Source organism: Manacus candei, unplaced genomic scaffold, assembly GCF_025592945.1.
Source record: "Manacus candei isolate 608988 ecotype Guabito, Panama unplaced genomic scaffold, ASM2559294v1 h1tg000043l, whole genome shotgun sequence".
In the NCBI taxonomy this organism is placed as follows: Eukaryota; Metazoa; Chordata; class Aves; order Passeriformes; family Pipridae; genus Manacus; species Manacus candei.
Window position 1 is genome coordinate 15,185,001 of NW_026138091.1, and position 10,000 is coordinate 15,195,000.

The following is a 10,000-nucleotide window of genomic DNA, read 5'->3' on the forward strand; positions in this document are numbered from 1 at the left end:
TCCCAGGGGAGGTGGGGAAGGTGAATCATCCCTCCTCAGAGAAGCCTGGTCTTATCTGTTGTGTGGAAATCTTTTGCCATGCCTCAGAACAAGGCGGAAGCACAGGAAATCAATATTGTCTCTCATTAAATTGAAAAGGTTTCCACCACACTGTCTGAATTGTTTTCCTGGTCAGGTAGTATGAAAATCTAAAGTTGGAATATGATCTGGATTGTTAAACCTACTTATTTTTTTGGAGGTAAATAATAAATAAAGAAATACAATACCTATCTCTAGTACTGAATAAATAGAGAAGTGAGATATGTGCCTTTCATAGGAACTATGAAATTATTGCTTGTTATGTAAACTGAAGCATGTAAACCATAATGATTGCTAATGAAGAGACTTTCTAACAGTGAGTAAGATAAAAGTAACAATGTTACTTTTTTGTGTTGTAGTCAAAAATCAAACCAGTGTTCTTAGCAAACTACTAGGAACCTGTCTTCCTATATCCTCATAGCATTGGTAGATATCTTCATCCTCAGGTCTGTTATTTTATTTGGAGATAAATACTTGAACATGAGATGCTCAGCCCAGAGTCTTTAAAGGCACTAGCTGCCATATCACCTTTGAGCCATCAGCATTTGAGTTAAAACGTGTTAAGTTTGAAGTGTAACTTCCACCATTATCTATCTAAAATAGAAGTTTTTAAAAGAAACTGAGAATTATTAAACTAAGGAACATCATGACCTTTAGAGCTTTTTTGCCTTTCCCTTCCCCCCAAGTGTATTTGTGGGGAAACACTGATGTGATGTTACAATGAAATTGTGTGTAACATTGTCATTAAATACTTCTGTATAGAAGTTGATAATCCTCCCTGTTTTCTTGAGGGAGGATTCTTTTTGAAAACGGCTTTTCATTCTTTTTGAAAACGGCTCACAAGTATGAGTGACAGAATTACCTTCTTTAAGTCAAAGGTACTGGCACAAGCAAGCCATATTTTTCCATACTCAAACTTTGTTTTGAGTCCATAGACAAGTACTTGACAGACTCAATACAGAATTACTAGCTACATTATTCAGACTTGAAATTCGCTTTCAGATTGCAGCCTAAATGTGCACAAAGAGTTCCACAAAGTGTTGATTGAGAATTTCTGGACACAAAATATGTTCTAGCAATTCACAACTGATTGAAAAAAAACCTCACCAGCTGTAACTCAAAAAAATCATTTTGTGGCTTGAATCAAGCATTTTTCATCCCTTTATTCAGCATGTAGCACACAGATTAATGGATATGCTTCAGTAACTTTGACAGTATGTGTTCACTGAACAATTGGACCACCAAACAAGGGCTTCGTCTCTCTATTCTTACATCAATGAGATACTCAAAAGAGTTCCAGATTACTCCTTTCTCCAGCTCCACTCACAAGAGTTCATTCTGAGTTATAGACATTTATCTGACATGACTGATAAATTTGGACAATTATTCTCCCTCTTTCTAGAGATCCACTTTGGCCCCTGCAACTGCAGATCAATTGAATAATATTATAAGACACAGTGTGCATGGACAGCTAGAAGACTCAATGTAGTAAAAGAAGTTTAAAAGCTCTTCAGTCAGTTGAAAGTAGAGAGTAGAGCATCACTTTCAGTTAGGGAGGTATCTACATTTGTCAGTACAAGCTTAGGCTTTGATTTCCATAATTGCATACATAAAACTACATTCATGCAACGTGTATGGACAACTGCTACTATAATTGCACACACAGGCAGATTACCTACCAATTCTTTATTCCTGCAGTTTCTGCATATATTTGGCAGTTATGGTCATTAGGCAGGCAGTTTTGGAAATCTGGCACATGTTGCAATTATTCAAGCAGTAAGTCCCAGCCCTGAAAAACCAGAAGCATAATCTCATCCAGGACAATCAAAGGAAAAGTACCTTTTTCTTTCTGACTTTCATCAGTTCTTAGTTGTAACACAAGAAGGACCGCATGTTGAAGCTGACCCCATACTAGGGGTATGTATTCTAGGAGGGATCTCAAAACTAAAGACAGAAAGGAGATTTAAAGGATCTCTGAAGCAGCCACAACATAGCATTCATCAAGTGTTCAGCCAAGGAAGCACTTATGGCATCTCTAGGGCACAAAGGCATAAAACCTCCAATCGTTTCCATATTGTAAGGATTCTGCAGGTGTTAGGTCAGACTTCTGAGGTGCTGAAACACTTTGACACTATATTCATCCTTATTCTGATCACTGTAAATAGAAGTTGAATCTTAGGGGTAAATGTTAGGATTCAGTGCTTCCTTATCACATATAGCCTAACTTGACATAGAAAATTCTTTATTGGTTCAGCGCTGGAAGGTCACCACTGAGTTTAAATGCACAAAGGCAGTTCTTCCTGGAAGAGTTATCACCTACTATCATTTCATCCTCAGGCAATAGGTTTGTGGATGCATGTTTTGTGGTGCATGTGTTTTCATAAATATTCCTGCAAGGGAGAAAAATCAACCTGTATCCAGTATATGATAAATCTAGTCCTTTGATACACTTGAAGTTGTTTATTTCAAGTTTTAATGACTTGTTGCCAATCTTCTCAAACTTTCTCTGCTTTCTTCCAAGAGTTCTGGAAAATTTGCTAGGCATATAGACCTAAAAGTAGCTCATTGTCCCTCATGTATCAGCTGAAAGTAGTCCTTTCCACAGGCACCCTGTCTGCTTGCAGAAGCTCCTTTTGTTCTGATGAAGCTCTTATTTACTATAGATTTCTGAAAATTGTGGGGTATAGTAAAGTCTTAAAATAAAACCATGAACACCACAGACATTTAAAAGATGTTTAGAAAATTGTGCAGGATAGATCTAGAGAAAACTTTTGAGAAGGAAGTCTCATAGTACATATGAAGATTAGCAAACAGGTTTCATTATTGTTATTATTATTACTAGTAGTAGTAATAGCAGTGGTATTTGGAAGGACAAAGAGTGGAAGCAAAACTTTTCTGAAATGTTTCTGTAATGGAGAAGCTCTACGTTATCTGTTTGGTCTACGTATGTCCTCTGGAGCAGCAGAGGCTGCTGCTTCCGTTTCAGGAGACAGGGGTGAGTTCATGGGGAGCAGTGATTGCAACAGAGGCCACAAATGCCCACTACCACCATCTGGCACCATGTGTTTTTTACCCTGTCACCTGGTAATCAAGCTGCATCTACTTCAATTGTGTTTTCCTGTGAATAATTAAAAAAGGTATCATACTCTCTAAAATATATTTACAGTCAGCTCACAGATAGTAGAGTATGCCTTATCTTCCTTCAGGGGAAGGGGATTTTAATAGAAGATGAATTCAATGAAAGGACAGGGGCTTTTAAATAAATAAATTTGTGTGAAGGAACTGATATTCTCTATTAGTTCAAAAGCACATGGTATCTTTTCCAGCCATGGTACATTTAATTTTAAAGACTTTATGTTAAAAAGCTTTTATACAGATATTTGCAGAACCGAAGCCAATGTCCTTAAAAAAAAAAGGAGTTTTAATTAAAAATATTAGATCCCCATAGCACTTAAGAGTTTTAGCATCTTGAATCTTAATTTTCCCCAAATGCCCAAGCTTCCCAACTGAGTGTGGGAAAAGTTTAGAGCTCTGTTTTTCAGAAGTATCTAGGAACTAGAATGACAACTAGTCAGTGCCTGAGACTCCCATTAGTTAGAATAATAGATTCCTAGAGTATCCTGAGTTGGAAGAGACCCATGAGGATCATTGACTCCAAATCCTGCCTCCACGTGGGGCAACCTAAAAGTTAAACCAAAAAAAAAAATTTAAACATAAAGCTGGGCATTGTTCAAACAGTTATTGAAGTCCAGTTGGAGTCTTGGGACCATGATCACTTTCCTCAAGAGATTGTTCCAGTGTTTGACCACCTTCTCAGTAAAGAACTTTTTCATAATATCCAGTCTGAATTTCTGATTATGTAGCTTTAATCCATTCCCTCACTGGACACCAGAAAGAAGAGATCAACACCTCCCTCTCTGCTCCCTTCATGAGGAGGTTGTAGACAGTGATGAGATCACCCTTTAGGCTTCTCTTCTTTTAGCTAAATAAAATATACTCATCTGCTCCTAATAAGTCATGCCTTCTAGTCCTTTTGGCATCTTTGTTCCCCTCCTTTGGACACATTGTAATCTATTATAGAGCCTCAAACTGCACAGAGTACTTCAGGTGAGGCTGAGCCCAGTGGTACAATCTCTTCTTTCAACCAGTTAGGTGTGCTGTGCTTGACGGATCCCAGGGGACTTCATGTCCTTCTGATCTCTAGGGCACTTTGTTGACTCGTATTGAGCTTATCATGAACCACACAGTTGCTGTGGGATTTCAGGTGCTTAAATACTTGTCTGGCCGTGAGAACTGAACCAAGGATGTGGAGGGAGCACTGGGCCTTGGCCTCAGCCTCTTCCTGTCTCTGAGGTCTGGCTGAGGGGCACTGTATTCACAAAGGCTTCCCTGTTCCACGCACCCTCTGATGCCTGTTACTGTCCAGTGTGAATCAAGACCAGAGGAAAAAAGTTCAGGTAGCAGAAATAAGGGACAGCTCTGATAATGAAGGTACCACTATAACTGACTTTATACCTTCTGGAATAGAAGACGCATCAAGTTGTCTTAGTGTGTAAACCTCATCCCTGCATAAAGGGCTGTCAACCCACTGTGCTGGGTGAAAAGCAAGCTCCTACTGTTCGCATATCATCTTTGGATCAGTTACTTAAAAGGCGTTTCTAGTACTAAAATGTAAAAAGTGATGGTATTGTTATATATCATGACGTTTAAACACAAATGGTTGAATCTTTAATGGATAGCTCATGGGCTAATAATCACATTCCCCTGAAATAAGAATTTCTTACGTAAGTAAGGGGAGGAGATTTGGACTGTCATCAACATCTGTAAATTGTATAAAACTCTGAATATCACTGTCCTGTATTTCCGTTTGTAAAATGACTTTGCCTGGACCTTTTGCAGAAGGATGTTCATCTACAGAAAGAGTCCAAAGATATAATGCTTCTTTGCCTTGCATTCAAAAGGTTCTCTTTGTTGAGGATCTTCACAGATTAATTTCTGAAATTACTAGTTTTATAGCAAACATTTTAGAGTACAATGCAGAATTGTATTCAAGATTTCTTGTGCAAAAAACTGAAAAGGAACATTTCAGCAATTCTCACTGTGAAGTATACTGTCTTGTAACTGTATCAGCATTTAGTAAACCTTTATTGTTCTGCAATGAGTACATATAAAAATACCATAGGCAGTCTCATATGCTTTTTCCTACAAGCTATTAACATAAAAATATATCTTATTTTTGAATCAAATTTGTATAATAGAAGTTTTCATCCTTATCCTAGAGCATTGCACCATAAGGTAAGGAGAAGTGACTTATTTACAGCTCTGCTATGGGCAAGTGAAACTATAGAATTTGAATATGCACATCATAGTTACCTCTCTGCTGTTCTAGACAAAAAAAAAAAAAGTAAAACCACTGCAGAAAATTAACACTTAGTACTTTGAAAAAATGCTTTTCTTAACACATTCATTTACTGAATACATCTGAGATTGAACATACCAATATAGTTTTATAACAAAAAAAAATATATTTAAAATGTAGAAAAGAAAACATACTGGAACAGTTTTGTGCAAGGACAAAAAAAAAAAATTTGAACAGTTATTCTATTTTCCAGTTTCCAAAGGTTCTACATTAAATGAAAAACCTCACTCAGTAGCTCCTGCATTTGCCTGTTTCTGGTGTTAATTATCTTTTGTTTGCCCTTGATAATCCTGAGTTGGTATGCAGATAATGAAGGCTGCAGATTCATCTCAAAGTGTAAAAAACAATGGCATTGTCAATTCTGCATCACAACACTTTATAATTTATGAATGTTATCCACATTAAGGAGAATGCTAGACTTTTAAAATTACTTCCATGAATAGATTAAATTACAAGTATTATTACATTTCATTTTATTAAGTGCGTCTTAGTAGTTATTAGGGCAAATGAACATGTTCTCTCAATTACATAATAACATTAGAACTAAAAATTATGCATTGACACTCCCAAATGCATAATACGGCATTGTATATTAATCATCCCAAACAATATTTTTGGTTTATATGAAGACGATTATTACCTATTGAAAAATAACAGTCTTACTGATTTATTGCAATTCAGCCCAAAGAATGATTTTTCATATAAAAGCTTTGATTCTTTTCTGGATAGTTAATAATTTCTAGCTCCTAGAAAAAAAATGTGAGGGTCTTTTAATTACTTTCTTTTATTAATCTAAGTACAATAAGACAAAGTTTATCATATATTTCATTTTTAAATATCCTGGACAAGACAGTGTAGCACACATTCAGCATATACCAATAATTTAAGAGAAGATTTGTTAATTTTTGCTTTTAGCTTTTCGCACATTGTAATTATTTACACGATATGGTTTTTCAGTTACATTTTAATTCCCTCAAACAATTCTGGTGGGCAGATATGTGGGTTGCCATGCTGCCTTTTATTCCAAGGAAAAACTTTCATCTAAGTAGATTAGCATTGTTTAGGGCATTGCTTAAGAACAGGAAAAGCACCTGACACTAGCATACTGACCTGAGTGGCAACATTTGAACTCACTGAAGTCGTAGGAGGATTGAGACCTTGCACAGTACAAACACGTGTGGTAGCAAAGCATTTTAGGCACCCGCAGAGCAATTGAAATACTTTCAGATACTTTTTCAGTATCATATTTTTATTTGTCTGTGATATATGCATTAATTGCATTCCTTGTAAATGCATTTCTTTTGTTTAAATTGCCTAGATAACCATGTATCATTTTTTCCAGTATTTCTAAAACTTTGTGTGAATTAGATCTGGTAATGCACATACTGGTATACTGTTATTTGCTTTGACAGAACTGGCAAATTTTTCAGCATGATTACTTAAGGGATAATAATTCAATCATTAAAAAAGCAATTTGTTTTCATTTATTGCATTTTGCTATTTTGATTTGAAATTGAGGTTAACAAACATGCTGTCAACATTATTGTCTGATTTTGCCTCTCCATAAAACATTGGTACATGCTGGACTGGTGTTTTCAGGGGGCAGTTATTGACTCATCAGTAAAGTAACAAAAAGAGATTATTCTGGTATTATTCATATCAGCTACAGATTAACAGTCAATAAATCAGATTTGTAAGTGAATACAAATCACTAAGTTTGTTGATCTAAATATTAAAATGTTAACATATGACTTTATCATATGAGTCTTGAACACGCTGCATGATCAGTTCAATTCAGCAAGAAGAGCATATAAATGTGCAATATTATGTAGTCCTAGAGAATAACAAAAATGCATTTTATTTTGATACATTTTTGCATGTAAGCTCTGTCTGAGAATTTAAATGTCCTTTGTGCTGCTTACAACCAACTTTTTCCTCACATATTCTGCTCTTATGCTTCCTACCAGCTAGCATAGAATTTATGAATGTGATCCACAGAAAGCATGTGGAAATGTCTCTAACAGTGAACATTCAGAATCAGCAAATGCTCTAATTGGTCATTTCATGGGAGTATGTAGTCACTGTAATTAGACATTGTTTATATTAGCAATGTATTGGGTAACATGAAATGACTAGGTGATCCTTTCTGGCCTAATGTTATTAACTAAACAAAGTAAGTTAGACTCTTTGTCATCATTACATCGGATTAAAAATGACTGGAACTAATACACGTGCAGTTCACAAAATAACTAGCCTTCTTAGTTCCAATTAGTCCTCAATTAAATTGTATCAGCAGTGGTGTCAGACTTACAGATACATTAAATTGTCTTTGAATCTCTCTGATTCCTTTAGTTCTCCCTTGTGCCAGTAAGGAAGTTTCAGAAATGAAAGTGTTAACAGCTCCTTTGAAATTACTCCTATTTAAGAAGAAAAATCATATTACTTTCTTAATCTTTCTAATTCTATTCTCATAAGATGATCTTGGATTTGTTCCTTTAACACAGACTCTTTAGTGCAGTCTTGATTTCCCTGTTAATGAATTGAGAAGATGACATCAGACTCTTAGGTAAGTGCTATAAACTCAGTCATCTGATTCTTATAGTAAGATGTCATGTGTAAAAAAAACCCAATATTTTGTCCTTTCTTACATCAATGTTTCTTTGAAAAGAAATAGTTGGGTGTTATATAGGTAGCACACAAAAGACCATGTAGTAATTTGTAATTTACCTTTTGATCATCACAAGAAAAATTTCTACTGGGAAATGAAAGCCAAACATAATTCACTAAAATTACACTGAATGCCCTTTAATCAATACAGTTAAATCTAGAGTTTGTTGTTAAATCGATCCTCTCCTTTATAGAGATATACTGTCTTGATTGTTTTAGGGATAATTATTTCACAGGGAATTTTTACAATGATTAGTAGAAATGAGACAACAGTAAACTTGACTCGGAGCCATTGAATTACTGTGCTGCAGAGTGCATTTGTCTCTTCTAGTTTGAAGCTTACTGATATCAATACTGATTTATATCATTTCATGCAATGATGTTTTCCTGAGAGAAATGAAGTGAAGCTGATTTCATTTCAGAAATGAACAGCCTCTGTGCTTGTTTTTCTTTTACAGAAGTGTCAGCTCTTGCCAATATAAATACTCACTGATGCAGATTTTCTTTGCTTTCCTGCTTTTATCACTTAGGCTGATTCCTTGACATACATCATATTGAAAAAGTCCAGATAAACTTTGGAGAAATAAAAAAAAAATGTTTAGACTAGAAAGACAAAGGTTGAACTAAAGAATTACTTAAAATAATCTTACTGAGCTATTTCTATACATATGAAAATGCAATTTAAATATCAGACATTTAAAAAGTCAGAAGTTTTCTTCTTCAGTTTCCATTTGTAAACGAAGATTCTTTGTAAGTCTCTGTGATTTTAACAGCTCACATACCATAAGTCAATACAGCATTTAAAAAGATAGAGTCAGAGGGATGAGTTTCTATGGATGAAATAGATGTAATTGCTTGCACTACTCTATCGAAGTGAAATTGAATTGCAATGCATTACTCAGAAAAATAGACTTATGTAGAAGTTTGATTAACATAATAAAGTACATATTCTATGTATGAATGAATAAAGGATGGTAAGTATAAAGCTTGAACTTTTGCATTATGTATTCTGTCACCTAAACTTTTCATTAGTAAGAATATGGTGAATTATGTAATTCAGAGAACATCCCGACTAGAGTGTCTTTTCAAGCAAGCAGTCTAATTGATGATAGTTACAATTTCATGTAAAATGAAATAATTCTCTAATGAATAACATAATAAAAAAGTGTTTGTTTTTCACCCTTAAATTGTCATTAAAGCTTAATATCTAATGCAAGGAATTCCTTTAATTTAACATCAATTTTGGTACTATATGTTTTTAAATGAGTGTTTAATATTAATTCTAACACTTTTTCAAGGAACAAGGAAAAAAAGTTTTTAGTATTTATAATAAGAAAGCATATTCTGAAATTGGTTACTACCTAAATGTTATAGAAGTGGAAATCTAGTTCAAATGATCATTTCAGAAATGTATAATTTACTGCACTTACTATTGGCTGTAGCTTTAACTAGAAAATTGTACAAATAAAGTAAAAAAGCTGTTCTGAGAAACAGGAAAGAATTATTTATTGAAATATATTGAATATTACATTCCTAAAATAGGAAACTCCAGCTGCCTTTTTGAGGTATCTGGTACTTATTTATATCCTTAGATATTATTTTTTAACTATAAATTCATTCATATTTTTGGTAGTCAATATGTAAATTTTGTTCACCTTACTCTGCAGAATAAGGCATTTCTCATAACAGTGGTTCAACTTTAATTAATCAGGGATTAATTTAACCTTAATATATGCTTTATTTTAAATTGCTGCAGAGATTTGTTGTGTTTATCATCTAAACTTGGTCCAGGTTAAGATAATATGAACAGAATGGCCCAAACCACTGAGCTCTGCT

General features: G+C 34.5%; 1 long non-coding RNA gene across 1 annotated transcript in view; it reads right to left on the reverse strand.

The window, feature by feature from the left end:
• Positions 1–7,806: 7,806 nt before the first annotated feature.
• The window catches only part of LOC127474601 (uncharacterized), a 22,403-nt gene continuing 20,209 nt past the window's right edge, over positions 7,807–10,000 (reverse strand). Inside the window, exons 2-3 of the long non-coding RNA XR_007905916.1 lie at positions 8,655–8,737; positions 7,807–7,914 (exon numbers count right to left, since the gene is read on the reverse strand). This is a non-coding gene — a long non-coding RNA (uncharacterized LOC127474601). The remainder of the gene's footprint in view (positions 7,915–8,654; positions 8,738–10,000) is intronic.